Source organism: Vulpes vulpes, chromosome 14, assembly GCF_048418805.1.
Source record: "Vulpes vulpes isolate BD-2025 chromosome 14, VulVul3, whole genome shotgun sequence".
NCBI lineage: Eukaryota > Metazoa > Chordata > Mammalia > Carnivora > Canidae > Vulpes > Vulpes vulpes.
This window is the reverse complement of record NC_132793.1, coordinates 68,840,566-68,857,880: the sequence shown is the minus strand read 5'-3', so window position 1 is coordinate 68,857,880 and position 17,315 is coordinate 68,840,566.

Here is a 17,315-nt window from a genome sequence, read left to right as displayed (position 1 = left end):
AGAAACTAACAATGATACAAATAAATGGAAAGATATACTATTCTCATGGAGTGGAAGAATTATTATTGTTAAAATGTCTATACTACTCAAAACAATCTACAGATGCAATGCAATCCCTATCAAAATATCAATAGTATTTTTTCACAAAACTAGGACAAATCATCCTAAAATTCATATTGAAATACAAAAGGCCTCAAACAGAAAGCAATTTTGAGAAAAAAGAAGTTATCACAATCAAATTTTAAGATATACCACAGTCTAGAGTAATCAAAGCAGTATGGTACTGGCATAAAGACAGACATGTTGATCAACAGAACAGAATAGAGGGCCCAGAGATAAGCCCATGTTTATATTATTAATTAATCTATGACAAATAAGACAGGCACATATAATGGGGAAAAGATAGTTTCTAACATCATACACAAAAATAAAATCAAAATGGATTAAAGACCTAAATGTGAAGCTTGAAACCATAAAAATCCTAGAAGAAAACATAGGCAATAACTTTTTGGATATAGGTCTTAGCAAGTTCTTTTTATGTTTTCTCAGGCAAGGACAACATTTGCAAAAACAAACAATTGGGACAACATTAAACTAAAAAGCTTTTGCACAGTGAAGGAAATAATTGACAAAACAGAAAGGCAACCTACAGAATGGAGAAGATATTTGCAAATGATATAACTGATAAGAGGTTAATATCCAATATGTATATAGAACTTCTACAACTCAACACTAAAATATTAAGACTCTGATTTTAAAATGGTCAGAGTACCTGAACATTTTTCCAAAAAAAGACCTACAGATGGCCAATAGACATATGAAAAGATGCTCAACCTCACTAATCATCAGGGAAATGCAAAGCCAAAACACTGTGAGATAGCTTCTTACACCTGTCAGAATGGCTGATCTGAAAAAGAAAAAAACAAACAAGTGTTGGCTTGGATGTGGAGGAAAGAGAACGCTCAAGCACTGTTGGTGGGAATGTAAATTGGTGCATCCATTATGGAAAACAGTATGGAGTTTCCTCAAAAACTTAAAAATAGAAATACCATACAATCCAGCAATTCTATTTATCTGAAGGAAAAAAAAAACACCAATCCAAAGGTATGCACCTCTGCAGTGTTTACAATTGCCAAGATATGGAAGCAACTTAGATCGCCCTTGATAGATAAATGAATAAAATGGTGTTGTGCATATATTTACAATGAATAATATCTCATCCATTCCATTAAGAGTAAAATCTAAAAAAAAAAAAAGTGAAATATTGCCATTAGTGGCAACATGGATAGATCTAGAAGGTATTATACCAAGTAAAATAAGTGAGGAAATGAAAAACAAACACTACATAATTTCACTTATATGTGAAATCTAGAAAACAAAACAAATGAACAAACAAAACAGAAGCAGACTCAGATACAGAGAACTGATAGTTTCCAGAGGGTAAGAGATTGGGTATAGGTGAAATAGGTGAAGGGGATTAAGAGTTACCAACTTCCAGTTATAAATAAGTTGTGGGGACGTAATATACAACATAGGGAATATAGTCAGTAACATTATAGTAGCTTTGTATGGTGACAGATGGTAACTACATTTATGGTGAGCATTTCATAATGTATATAAATGTCTAATCACTATTTTGTATAGATAAAACTAAAATAATATTGTATTTCGACTACACTTCAATAAAAAAGATAAATCACCATAGCCAGTGATGAAGTCCTCTATTTCGCCTGTTAATTTATTAGAACAAACACCTAAGGTAGTCATATGGCAGTCTCGGCTCACAGTTAAACATTGCTGTGTACTCTGCTTGAAGCATTCCTTCTTTGAGAGTGAAGATTTCTAAACTGGCAAAGCCTAAATTTGTAAAAATGAGAAACAGAAATGTTGCTAATTTATAACTAACAGTGAAGTGATATAAGTTAATCCCATTTTTTTTTGGCTTCTTCTTTTTGTATCTTGAGGACACTGTCCCAGTACGGCAAGATGTTGCCACCCAACTAGTTCCTAACTGTCTTCAATATGTCATTCCCCTGTTTTATCAAATTGGCTGCTTTAGAGACATGATAAAACTAGTGAATACCATAAGCATGGACACATTCCTACACTTTATTAATACCATAAGTATTTAGTGAATACCATAAGCATGGACACATTCCTACACTTTATTTAAAATCAAATAAGATCCTAGATCAAAAATGATGCTGTGAAAAATCCTATGATGGATGAGACATTTTATAAGTTGAGAGATGGTTTCGACAGAAGCGTTGCAGTCAGAGAAGGCAAGTATATTGTCAATGTCTATTGCTCCTTTCATAATAGAAGCAGTTCAATTTGATCAACCTGCTATTGAGTAGCTGTTTCTTTTGCAGAATCATGTCACATTAAGGGTTGGTCTATAATTTTGAAGGATCAGGTACTCAGTACTTGGCTATTGCCAGATGGGTCTTGGTAAGTGTATCCTCCCTACATGCTGCCCTGGTCACTTTCTTCACGAGGTCATTGAGCAATTAAGTGGCTACAGAGGGATGTTGACTGAAGTTCTCATTGGATAGGCTTCCAACTGATCTTAAAATCTTCCCCTGAGAGGGTCATCACCTGGTAAGCACTCACATGGGATACACATATCTTCATACCCTGAGCCCACTCAGAGAGATTTTCTTATAGTTTTCTTACCATAGAAGTCTCTGACCATCTATTTAAATTGTTAGTTACAGCTCGTGCATTGGTATAGAACTGTATATGCAGCTATCCCCTTTTCAGCAAAACAAACTCCTAGGTGCACCTCTTATAGTCAGCCTCTTGAAAGGAGTCCCCTTTATTAGCGTCCTTCAGAGGAACTCTGGATTGGGGTTATAACGCTACAGCTGTAGTCTTCCAGATGATACCTGCATAGGATGCAGAACCATCTCTACACACAAGGACTGAGATTTTTCTTCCTTAGTTTGAACATCGTTGTACATCTTTGTTGGAAATTCAGGTTTTTCTCTTTTAAGTTGGTTGTTCATATCCAGTGTCCATTCTTCATTGGTGATCTCTGAATAGTAACCCACATGTTCATCTTGATTCTCTGTCAATGGCTCTTAAAATGTTGATCATCTGGTTGTCAGAGTATTTATGAATGAAAGATTAATATGTTTCTTTACATTTAAGTAAGTTTTTTCCTTCAATAGTCATTACATTTTAGGGGGTAGATAGAAGGAGGTTAATTATGTTTTATGTGGACAGGCAAGATTTCCTGTGAATGCGTGCAGAGCAGTCAGGCTAGCAGTCCTAACTGCAGAAATAAATGGGACTTTATTCTGGGTGTGAATAGCTTTAGAGTATCTGACATCTGAGCGGATCTGACTTTTTTCTTTTTTCTTCAGTGTGTCACTGAAGGAGTAGGTTTTTTTTTTTTTAAATTACCGCTGTCCCCAATATCCTTTGTACATCTTTCCCCATAAAGACTACCCACTGTCTTGAGAGAATAGCTGTTAGGTTTTATCCTACGTCTAAGCTCTACCCTTGCCGCCACTTGTGATCATACTCTGTACACATAGTAAGTAGAAATGGGAAAAAGGACTTTACTGACTTAACTGAACTGAAACCAGCTCTCCAATTAATAATGCTCTGGTTGCTCCTGCTGTTCTGATTTGTTGACTTTGAGTGGGGAGCGTATCTGTGACTCCCTTTGGAAGGGCCCATCTTAACCCTGGACAAACATCCTATATTTGAAGCTTGATATAGTAGTTTATAAGGATCAAGATACTTTTATTTGAATAAAGTCAGCATTAAAACAAATCCTAGATAAAAATGACTCTGGATCAATTACATTTGTATATGGTTAAAGAAGATATAAATATTTTATATAAACATAATACCACCTTAGCCACTTACTTTTGGTATAACTTTGTGCAAGTTTGGTAGCCTTTAAGTTCCTCAGGTTTGCCTTTTATAATGTTTATAGTGTTGTCAAATTAGTTGACATATATAAAAAGTAATTAGACTCATCCCTAGAGGAGGCATGCTCTAAATTATTTTCTCATATTTTTCATATTGTACAAATATCTTTGTGTTTGTCACGATTTATACAGATGCAGCCTTGACATTGAAAAAATAATGTTCTGATTTTGGAGCTAGGGAAGATAGCAGACTAGGAGGATCCTGAGCTCATCTCAACCCATGGACACACTGAAGCAACAACTTTATCTATGCAACTAACCTGTGAATACAACCTGAAGACTGGTGAAACAGATCTTCCACTGCTAACTGTGTACAGAAAGTCATATCAAAAGGGGTAGGAGGAGCAGAGACATGGTCAAGAACCAATTCCTCAGGGCAACTAACGACAAATATGAGGGACATCATAAACAGAGAGGAGTGAGGAATCAGATCCCACATTAGACACCCTTAGCCCCAGGGATCCACACCAGAAAGATAGTCTCCATAATGTCTGGCTTTGAAAACCAATGGGACTTCACACTGGGAGTTCTAAAAATAAGCAGGGTTTAACTCTGGGAGCCTTAAAAACCAGCAGGCTTAACTCCAGATGAGTCAAAGAGAGATAGGTAACGCTCCCTACCCTCAGAGAGAGAGAGAGAGAGCATACTAATTAACTTGGCCTAAGACAGCACAGAAGCAACAGTTTGAAAAGTGCCTAGGGCGTATGTGTAGATTTACTGACTAATCTTAAAATATATGCTGGAGAGAGACACACACACAGATTAGTCTGGGAACAAAAGGGATTGTAGTGTCATTTCTCTGGAAGCTTGCAGGAGTCACCTATAACACTCTCAATCTAGCTAGCACTGCATGCCTTATCCTGGTGTTCCTGTAAGGATCCACCCCATCCAACCTGCCCACCTCAACAGGCAAACCCCCAAACAGCACCTACCCTCCCACATTCAGCAGGCAGCCCTGGCTGAGACTGGTGCAACCCCAAACTGACTCCTATAGCCAGGTGTCTTAGCTGGTTGTGCAGGGAGAAAGCCTTCTTTTTTTTTGGTATACCTGCAGCTGTGGCAAGGGACTCATTGCAGACAGCTAGGCTGAATGCCAACCCACCCACCAACAAGCCCAGGGCTACTGTAACCAGACTCTCAACAGTGTGGGAAGGAAATCCTGCCCAGTGCACCCACAACAGGTAGAACAGGTCATTGGAACCAGCTGGGCTGAAAGCAATTCCATCTCAGCCACAACAGAAGGAAGCATGCAGTCTACACAAGATACTCCTGAAGTGCCTGGTTCTGGTTACCAGGGAGGAAATTGCTCTATAGGGCACCACAGGATCCCTTCTACACAAGACCAATACTATCAAGGCCAAGATGCCCCTGACCTCCCTAATACACAGAAACCAGCAGGAGTTAGATTAAATGAGAAAACAGGAATTTTTCAGAAATGAAATTATAAGACAAAAATCACAGTAAAAGAGCTAAAATGAAACTCAGGTAAGCAAATGCATGATAAAGAATTCAAAGTGATGGTTATAAGGATACTCACTGGACTTAAGAAAGTGGATGCACTCAGTGAGAACTTCAATGAAAGAAAATATCGAAAAGAACCGGTTAAAGCTGAAGAATTCAGTGACTAAAATAAAGCATATAGTAAAGGCAATCAACAGGAGTTTAAGGATGCAGAAGAAGGGATCAGTAATCCAAAAGACAGCATAATTGAAAGCAACCAAATTGAACAGCAAAAAGAAAAAAAAGAATGAAAAAGGGGAATAGGTTAAGGGAATTCAGTGATACCATCAAATGTAATAACATTTGCATTATAGGGATCCCATAAAGAGAAGAAAGGGAGACGGGGCAGAAAAATATTTGAAAAAAATAGCAGAAAGATTCCCTAATCTGGGGAAGGAGACAGACATCCAATTTCAAGAAGTACAGCGCTCCTAACAAGATGATCAGAAGGAAATCCATATCAAGACATGTACTTTAAAAAATTTTTTTTAAAAGATTTTATTATTCATGAGAGACACAGAGAGAGAGGCAGAGACACAGGCAGAGGGAGAAGCAGGCTCCATGCAGGGAGCCCGATGTGGGACTCGATCCCGGAATCTGGGATCATGACCTGAGCCGAAGGCAGATCCTCAACTGCTGAGCCACCCAGGCGTCCCCAAGACATATACTTGATAAAAAGTAAGGATAAAGAGATAATTTTAAAATTAGCAATAGAAAACAGTTATGTACAGAGAAAACCTTGTAAGGATTTCAGCTTATTTTTCCACAAAAACTTTGCAGGCCAGAAGGGGTGGCATGATATATTTAAAGTGCTGAAAGAAATAAAACCCTACAATCAAGAATACTCTACCAGCAAGAGTCATTCGGAATAGAAAGAGTCTCCCAGACAAAAATTAAAGGTATTTATCACCAATAAATTAGCCTTTGAAGAATTGTTAAGGGGAATTCTATAGTCAAAACAAAAGGCCACAAGTAGAAGAAAATTATGAAAGGAAAATACAAGTATTTAAAGCAAATGTATAGTATAGTTAGTAGATTAATCAATTTGAAAGGCAGCATGATGGTTAAAACACTCAAGTATTAAAATCAATTATAGCTACAAAAATTAGCCAAGGGATATACAAAACGAAAAGATGTAAGATATGCCATCATATGCATAAAACATGGAGAGGGGAGTAAAAATTTAGTGCTTTTAAAATGTATTTGAATTTAAGTGACCATTAACTTAATATAGACTGCTACACATATGTTATATATGAACCCCATGGAAACCACAAATCAAAAACTTATAATAGAAGAACAAAAAATAAAAAGAAAGAAATCCAGGCACAACACTGAAGAAACCAACCATACCACAAGGGAAGAGAACAAGAGAAGAAGGAATAGAAAAGAACTAAAGACAACTAGAAAATAATAACAGGTCAATACATACGTATCTATAGATAACTGGTTTAACTGTACGTGGACTAAAGGTCCATTCAAAAGACATAGGGCGTTAGGACAGATTAAAAAGAAAAGATAAAAGAAAAACAAGACCATCTATACATTACCTACAAGAGACTCACTTCAGACCTCAAAACACAAACAAACTGAATGTGAAGGGATAGAAAAAGGTATACTATGTAAATGGAAGTGGGAAAAAATTAAGGCAGGGTAGCAATATTTATTCTGGACAAAATAGACCTTAAAACAAAGACTGCCACAAGAGGCAAAAAGGGCACTGCATAATGATAAACGGATCAATCCAACAAGATAATGTAATAATTATAAGTACCTAGGCACTTAAATAGGAGCACTTAAGTACATAAAGCAAATATTAACAAACCTAAAGAGAGAAACTGACAGTAGTACAATAGCAGTAACAGACTTTAACATCTCGCTTACATCAGTAGACAGCTCATCCAGGTAGAAAAATCAGTAAGGAAACAATGGCTTTGAATGACACCCTAGATCAGATGGACTTAGAGATATATAGAGAACATTACATTCCCAAACAGTAGAATTATTTTCAAGTGCACATGGAACATTCTCCAGGATAGATCACACTTTAGGCCATGCAACAGATCTTAATAAATTTAAGAGGACTGAAGTCATACCATGCATCTTTTCAGACAACAGTATGAAACTAGAAATTATAAGGAAAAAAACCCTGAAAGGAACACAAACACACAGAAGCTAAACAACCAATAAAACAAAGAAGAAATCAAAGAAGAAATTTAAAAATACGTGGAAGCAAATGATAGAAACAATTCAAAATCTTGGTGACACAGCAAAAGTAGTTCTATAAGGGAATATTATGACACAGGCCTATCTAGAGAAACAAGAGAAATCTCAACAAATCTAATCATACACTTAAAGGAGTTAGAACACTAACAAAGCTTGAATTTAGTAGAAGGAAATAATAAAGACCAGAGCAGAAGTAAAGGAAATAGAGACTATAAACACAATGGAAAAGATCAATGAAACCAGGAATTCGGTCTTTGAAAAAATAAAACCGATAAAATTTTAGCCAGACTTATGAAGAAAAAAGAGGGGACTCAAAATCAGAAATCAACTGGGAGAAATTAACAACTGACACTACAAAAATACAAGGATTATGATAATATAAAAAATTACATGCCAACAAATTAACCTAGAAGTGGATAAATTCCAATAAATATACTATATTCATAAACTGAATCACGAAGAAACAGAAAATTTGAACAGTAACAAATTTACTAGTAAATTTATTAGTACTGGTAATAAATTTGAATTGGTAATCAAAAACTCCCAACAAAAAAAATGTCTAGAACCACCTGGTTTTATAGAGGAATTCCACCGAACTTTCAAAGAGTTAATACCTATTTTTAAAAACTATTCCAAAAAATAGAAGACAAAGGAAAACTTCCAAATTCATTCCATAAGGGCAGCTTTACTGACACCAAAACCAAAGGAACTACAAAAAAAAAAAAAAAAAAAAAAATTAGACTACAGGCCAAATTCCCTGATTAACACAGCACAGTGGCAAAAATCCTCAAAATATTATTACACTGAATGCATCAATACATGAAGAGTCATTTACCACAATCAAGCAGTATTTATTTCAAGGATGCAACAGTATATCAATATTCTCCAATCAATGTGATACATCACATTAACAAGAGGAAGAATAAAAACGGTAGGATAAGTCAATAAATGCAGAAAAAGCATTTCCAAAAATACAACATCCGTTCCTGATAAAAACTCTCAACAAAATTGGTTTAGAGACTGGAAAGATTGCAGAGGAGCAGGGGCCTCACCCACCCCCACCAGCTCCCGGGGCAACTTTCCACCCCCCTGAGCACCCACGAGCTCCACCTGGGAGGTGAGCAGAGAACCGGGAGCTGCAGCGGGAAGGGCCTTCACCTCTGACGAGGTCGGAGGCGGAGAAGGAGAAATGAAACAATCGAGGAGCCGAGGAGCCGAGGAGCCGGGCTGGGGGGAAGCCTCGGGCGGGAGAGCCCCCCAGATGCCGGGGCTTTAACAATTGGCTGGATTCTTCCCGGAGGGAATGTGCACTGGGGGGAGATGGGGGGACCCAGGAGGGGGTGACGCCTCCACTCCCGGGGTCACCAGGGGAGGAGGGCGCCGGGGGAGCGCACCCACCCCACGGGGTCTCGGTGAAGGGCTGGAGCGCGGCCCGGGGCCTCGGGGAGAAGTGGGGGGGCTCGGGGTGGAGGGGGCTGAGCTCCGATCCCTGGGGGAGAGGCAGCCGGATCCAGGGCGCCCAGGGGGACAGAGACGGGATCCAGCAATTCCCCCAGGGCTGGGTGGAGGTGGGGATGGTGTGGGACCGGGAAGGCGATGGACAGGGAGGGCGATGGACGGGGAGGACTCTCCCACCTTTGGTTGCCCCCAGGCTGTGCAGAGCAACACCCCCGCCACCCCGGGAGCATCTAGGCCAGTGCAGACCGGGAGCTGTATTAGTTACTAGTGGGGAGCTGACTCCAGAGGTGGGGATCTGGCCGCTGTCACTGTGGTTGTTCCTCTGTGTTCCACCTCCTGCTGGGGGCAGGGCCAGGGAACAGTGGCCTCACAGGATAAACAGCTCCCACTGAGTTTGCACCTGGCAGGGGGTGGGGCATCTCCCCCCGGTACACACACCTGAGAATCAGTACAGCAAGCCCCTCCCTCAGAACTGCTAGAAGAATAGAGCAAGTTTATTGAACAAGCAGTGCTGGAAAGCTCCAGGACGGAGGGAAAATAGTATATAGAACTAGAAGGTCTTTTTTCTTTTAACGTTATGACTCATTTTTATATCAGATTAAAATTTTCCAATATTTTTTCTCACCTTTCCCACCTTAACTATAATATTTTGCCAACTCTTTGTTTATAAGTTTTTTCCTTTTTGACTTTCATATTTCTACAATTACATGTCTTTGATATATTTTTCACTTCTGGGTTCCCATTAATGTATTCAATTTAATTTTGGTAGATATAGGAGATAATGGTTTTTGTTTTGTGGTTTTTCTGTCTCATTCTGTTTTACATGGGTGGAAGTTAGTACCTTCTAACATATGACCAACATACACCCAGAACCAAGTGGAATACCAAACTGGTTCATTCTGTGAGACTATATTCTCTTCCTTCCCATTCTGCCCCCCCTCTTATTTATGTTTTTGTGGTCAATGTTAGGTCTTTACATATGTACTGCTAGTTTTCATAAATTAGGGATTGAGCATCTTCTAATATACACAACATAATACACTCAGAACCAAGAGGATAACCCTCTAGGTCCCCTCAGGGAGACTACATTCCCTTTCCACCACCACTACCACTCCCCCCCTTTTTTTCTTTTCTTTTTGGATTTTTTATTTTTACTATTTTGTTTTATAGTTTGTTTTTCACTTTAGTGGTACTTTTATTTTGTCCTGTTCTTTTCTTTTATGTTCTGGTCTCCGACCTCTTCGGAATCATTTGGGGTGTATTTTACTTAGGTCGTGGTTGATATTTTTGACTCAACCCGCTCATACAGCCACTCTGCACTGGACAAAATGACTAGAAGGAAGAATTCACCACAAAAGAAAGAACCAGAAACCGTACTCTCTGCCACAGAGTTACAGAATATGGATTTAAATAAGAGGTCAGAAATTCAATTCAGAAGTACAATTATAAAGTTACTGGTGGCTCTGGAAAAAAAGCGTAAAGGACTCTAGATCTCAATTCTGCAGTAACGAGGTCTCTAATCAGGCCTAAATTAAAAATACTTTAACTGGGATGCAATACAAACTGGATGCTTTAACTGCTAGGGTTAATGAGATGGAAGAGTGAGTGAAATAGAAGACAAGTTGATGGAAAGAAAGGAAGGAAGCTGAGGAAAAAGATAAAAACAAGCCCATGAGGAAAGGCTTAGGGAAAATGGTGGCCTGAGAAGGAAATATATATGTCTAATTGGGATTCCAGAATAGGCTGAGAGAGAGGACCACAAAGCATATTTGAACAAATCATAGCTGAGAACTTCTCTAATCTGGGGAAGGAAACAGGCATTCATATCCAAGAGAGAGAGAGAACCTCCTACCCAAAAATCAATAAAAACCATTCAACACCTCGATATTTAATAGTGGAACTTGCAAATTTCAAAGATAAAGAGAAAATTCTTAAAGCAGCTTGAGACAAGAGATTCTTATCTTACATGGGGAGAAATATCAGATTAACAGCAGACCTCTCCAGGGACCTGCTGGCCAGAAAGTGCTGGCAGGATACATTTAGAGTTCTAAATGAGAAGAACTTGCAGCCAAGAATACTTTATTCAGCAAGACTGTCATTTAGAGTAGAAGGAGAGATAAAGAGCTTCCAGGATAGCTAGAAACGGAAAGAATATGTGACCACCAAACTGGCTCTGCAAGAAATATAAAGGGGACACTGTAAAAGAAAGAGGGAGCCCAAAGAATCCACTAAAACCAGGACTGTAGAGGTAATACAATGACACTAAATTCTCATCTTTCCATAGTTACTCTGAATGTGAATGGGCTAAATGATCCCATCTAAAGATGCAGGGTATCAGACTGGATAAAAAACCAAGACCCATCTATTTGCTGTCTACAAGAGACTAATTTTAGACCTAAGGACAACTCCAGCCTGAAAATGAAGGGGTGGAGAACTATTTACCATTCAAATGGTCCTCAAAGGAAGCTGGGGTAGCAATTCTTATATCAGATAAATTAGAGTTTATCCCAAAGACTGTAGTAAGAGATGAAGAGGGAAACTATATCATACTTAAAGGGTCTATCCAACAAGAAGACCTAACTAACAATTATGAATATTTATGCCCCTAATGTGGGAGCTGCCAAGTATATCAATTAATAACCAAAGTAAAGATATACTTAGATAAAAATACACTAATAGTAGGAGACTTCAACACGGCACTCTCAGCAAATGACAGATATTCTAAGCAGAACATCACTATAGAAACAAGGGCCTCAAATGATACACTGGACAAAAAAGATTTCACAGATATATGTAGAACATTTCATCTGAATGCAACTAAACACACATTCTTCTCAAGTGCACATGGAACTTTCTCCAGAATAGACCATGTACTGGGTCACAAATCAGGTCTCAACCAATACAAGACTGAGATTGTCCCCTGCATATTTTCAGACCACAATGCTTTGAAACTAGAACTCAATAATAAGGAGAAATTTGGAAGAAATTCAAACACATGAAGGTTAAAGAGCATCCTGCTAAATGTTAATGGGTCAACCAGAAAAATAGAGACAAATTTAAAAGACTCATGGAAACTAATGAAAATGAAAATACAACCATTCAAAATCTTTGGGATACAGCAAAAGTAGTCCTGAGAGGGAAATACATTACAATACAAGCCTCCCTCAAAAATTTGGAGAAAAACTCAAACATACAAGCTAACCTTGCACCTAAAAGAATTGGAGAAAGAACAGCAAAAAGCCTAAGCCAAGCAGAAGACAGATAATAAAGATTCGAGCAGAACTCAATGAAATAGAGACCAGAAGAACTGTAGAACAGATCAACAAAACCAGAAGCTAGTTCTTTGAAAGAATTAATAAGATTGATAACCCCCTAGCCAGCCTTATTAAAAAGAAAAAGGACTCAAATTAATAAAATCATGAACAAAAGAGATCACAAAAGAGGGAACAAAAGAGAGATCACAATCAATACCAAGGAAATACAAACAATTTTAAATATGTATTAAGAGCAACTATATGCGAACAGAGCAGACAATCTAGAAGAAACGGATACATTTCTGGAAACCCACAAATTACCACAATTGGAACAGGAAAAAATAGAAAACTTGAACAGGCTGATAACCAGGGAGGAAATTGAAGCAGTCAAGACACAAAGGTCCAGGACCAGGTGGCTTCTATCAAACGTTTAAAGAAGAAATAATACCTATTCTATTAAAGCTGTTTTGAAAGATGGAAAGGGAGGGAATACTTCCAAATTCATTTTATGAGCCCAGGATTATCTCAATTCCAAAACCAGACAAATATCCCATCGATAAGGAGAATTATAGACCAATATCCAATAGACCAATGAAAACAGATGCAAAAATTCTTACCAAGATTCTAGCCAATAGGATCCAACAGTACATTAAGAAGATTATTCACATGACCAAGAGGGATTTATCCCCAGGATGCAAGGGTGGTTCAACATTTGTAAAACAATCAATGTGATAGATCACATCAATAAGAGAAAAAACAAGAACCATATAATCCTCTCAATAGATGCAGAGAAAATATTTGACAAAATACAGCATCAATTCCTGATCCAAACTCTTCAGAGTGTAGGGATAGAGGGAACATTCCTCAATATCTTAAAAGCCATTTATGAAAAGCCCACGCGAATATCATTCTCAATGGGGAAAAACCGAGAGCCTTTCCCCTAAGATCAGGAACATGGCAGGGATGTCCATTCTCACCACTGCTATTCACATAGTACTAGAAGCAATCAGACAACAAAAAGAAATAAAAGGCATTCACATTGGCAAAGAAGAAGTCAAACTCTCCTTCTTTGCAGATGACGTGATACTGTATATAGAAAACCCAAAAGACTCCACCCCAAGATTGCTAGAACTCATACAGCAATTTGGCAGTGTGGCAGGATACAAAATCAATGCCCAGAAATCAGTGGCATTTCTATACACTAACAATGAGACTGAAGAAAGAGAAATTAAGGAGTCAATCCCATTGACAATTGCACCCAAAAGCATAAGATACCTAGGAACAAATCTAACCAAAGAAGTAAAGGATCTATACCCTAAAAACTACCAAACACTTCTGAAAGAAATTGAGGAAGACACAAAAAGATGAAAAAATATTCTATGCTCATGGACTGGGAGAATTAATGTTGTGAAAATGCCTATGCTACCCAGGGCAGTTTACATGTTTAATGCAATCCCTATCAAAATACCATGGACTTTCTTCACAGGGTTGGAACAAATAATTTTAAGACTTGTACAGAATCAGTAAAGACCCTGAATAGCCAGAGGAATACTGAAAAAGAAAACCAATGCTGGGGGCATCATAATGCCGGATTTCAGGCTGTATTACAAAGCTGTGATCATCAAGATAGTGTGGTACTGGCACAAAAACAGACACATAGATCAATGGAACAGAATAGAGAACCCAGAAATGGATCCTCAACTCTATGGTCAACTAATATTTGACAAAGCAGGAAAGACTATCTACTGGAAAAAGGACAGCCTCCTCAATAAATGGTGCTCGGAAAATTGGACGTGCAGAAGAATGAAACTAGACCATTCTCTTACACTAGATACAAAGATACACTCAAAACGGTTGAAAGATCTAAATGTGAGACAAGAATCCAACAAAATCCTAGAGGAGAACACAGGCAACACCCTTTTGAACTTGGCCACAGCAACTTCTTGCAAGATACATCTATGAAGGCAAGGGAAACAAAAGCAAAAATGAACTATTGGGACTTCATCAAGATCAAAAGCTTCTGCACAGCAAAGGATACAGTCAACAAAACTAAAAGACAACCTACAGAATGGGAGAAGACATTTGCAAATGACCTATCAGATAAAGGGCTAGTTTCCAAGATCTATAAAGAACTTCTTAAACTCAACACCAAAGAAACAAACAATCCAATCATGAAGTGGGCAAAAGACATGAACAGAAATTTCACCAAAGGAGACCTACACATGGCCAACAAACCCATGAGAAAATGCTCGCATCACTTGCCATCAGGGACATACAAATCCAAACCACAATGAGATACCACCTCACCTCAGTGAGAATGGTGAAAATTAACAAATGTTGGAGAGGATGTGGAGAAAGGGCACCTTCCACAAAGGGCACTGTGGTGGGATTGTAAACTGGTGTAGCCCCTCTGGAAAACTGTGTGGAGTTTCCTCAAAGAGTTAAAAATGGAGCTACCCTACGACCCAGTGATTGTGCTACTGGAGATTTACCCCAAAGATACAGATGCAGTGAAACATCGGGACACCTGCATCTCAATGTTCACAGCAGCAATGTCCACAATAGTCAAACTATGGAAGGAGCCTCGTTGTCTATCGACAGATGAATGGATCAAGAAGATGTGGTCTATGTATACAATGAAATATTACTCAGCCATCAGAAAGGACAAATACCAACCACTTGCTTCCATCTGAATGGAACTGGAGGGTATTATGCTAAGTGAAGTAAGTCAATCGTAGAAGGGCAATCATCATATGGTTTCACTCATATGTGGAATATAAGAAATAGAAAAAGATATTGTAAGGGAAAGGAGGGGAACCGAGTGGGGAAAATTAGAGAGGGAGACAAATCATGAGAGACTCCTAACTCTGGGAGACAAACAAAGGGTTGCAGAAGGGGAGGTGGGTTGGGGATGAGGTAACTTGGGTGACAGGCAAAGAAGAGGGCAATTGATGGGATGAGCAATAGATATTATACTATATGTCGACAAATTGAATTTAAATTAAAAAAAATGTAAAATAAATGAATAAAATAAAATTCCCAGAAGGAAACAAAAAAAATTGGTTTACAGAGAACACATCTCACCATAATATAGGCCTTATATGAAAAACCCACAATTAATAATGTAATCAAAGGTGAATCAAAGGTGAAAGCCTTTCCCTTTAAGATCCAAAACAAGACAGTATGCCCACTTTACCACTTTTATTCAGCATAGTACCAGAAGTCTTAGCCACAGAAATCAGACAATAAAAGGAAATAAAAACAATCTAAATTAGTAAAAAAAAAAAAAAGTAAAACTGTCACAATGTGCAAATGACATGATGCTACATATGGAATCCTAAAAATTACACCAAAATGCTATTAGAATAAGTCAATAAATAAATTACAATATATAAAATTATGAATAAATTATTAATTAATCCAGCAAACTTTCAGAATACAAATTAATATACGGAAACCTGTTGCATTTCTATACATTAATAACAAACAGAAATTAAGAAAAAGAAATCCCCTTTCAATTGCGCACATACACACACAAAAACCTGGGAATAAATTTCAACAAGTTGTTGAAAGACCTACATACTCAAAACAGTAACACATTGATGAAAAAAACTGAATACAAATTAATGAAATGATAATCCATGCTTATGGACTGGAAGAATTAATATTGTTAAGATATCCATGCTACCTGGAGTACTTGGTTGGCTCAGATGGTTAAGTGTCTGCCTTCAGCTCAGGTCATGATCTCCAGGTCCTGGGATCAAGCCCCGTATCAGACTTCCTGCTCAGCAGAGTCTTGTTCTCCCTCTGCTTGTGTGCTCTCTCAAATGAATAAAAAAAAAAAAAATCTATACTACCCAAAGCAATCTACAGATTCATTGTAATCCCTACTGAAACACCAATAGCATTTTTCACAGTTCTAGACCAAAAATCCTAAAATATGTATGGAACTACAACCACTGTAGAAAACAGTGTGGAGGGCCCTCAAAAAATTAAAAATAGAAACACAATATCATACAGGAATTCCATTACTGAGTATTTACTCAAAGAAAATGAACACACTAATTCAAATAGATACATGTATCCCTATGTTTACTGCAGCATTATTTACAACAGCCAAAAATCAGAAGCAACCCAAGTATCCATCACTAGATAAATGGATGGGTGATGGGCATAAGGAGGGCACTTGTTACGATGAGCACTGGGTGTTACATGTAAATGATGAACCACTAGGTTTTCATCGAAACTAATACTATACCATATGTTAATTAACTTGAATTTAAGTAAGATCTTGAAGGGAAAAAAAATTAATCAATGACTTGGAAAGTCCTTGGTTTTTACTTTTACTAGAAGCATCAGTATTTTTTTAAAGAATGGTTTCAACTTCTGGCTACCTAAGACTCTGCATGGTTTGACTATGCCTACATAGGTATCCATTAGTTAAAGGCAATAAACAAATAAGTAAAACAAAACAACTCATGATAAATGGATAAAGAAGGCATGGTATATACATAAAATGGAGTATTATTCAGCCCTAAGAAATAATGATACATGGACATTTGCAACAACATGGATTGAGGCCTTTATGTTAAATGAAATAAGTCATACAGAGAATAAAATACCATACAATTTCACTTATATGTGGAATCTAAAACAGCAAATGAACAAACAGAACAGCCTCTTAAATACAGAGAACAAACTGGTGGATGTCAGAGGAGAGGTATGAGGGTGGGATGGGTGAAAGAGGTGAAGAGAATTAAGAGGTATAAACTTCCAATTATAAAATAGGTCATAGAGATGAAAAGTACAGCACAAAGAATATAGTCAATAATATTGTAATAACATCATATGGAGACAGATGGTAACTGCCTATGATGGAAAACATTAAGTAATGCATAGAATTGTCAAATCACTAGGCTTTACAACTGAAACT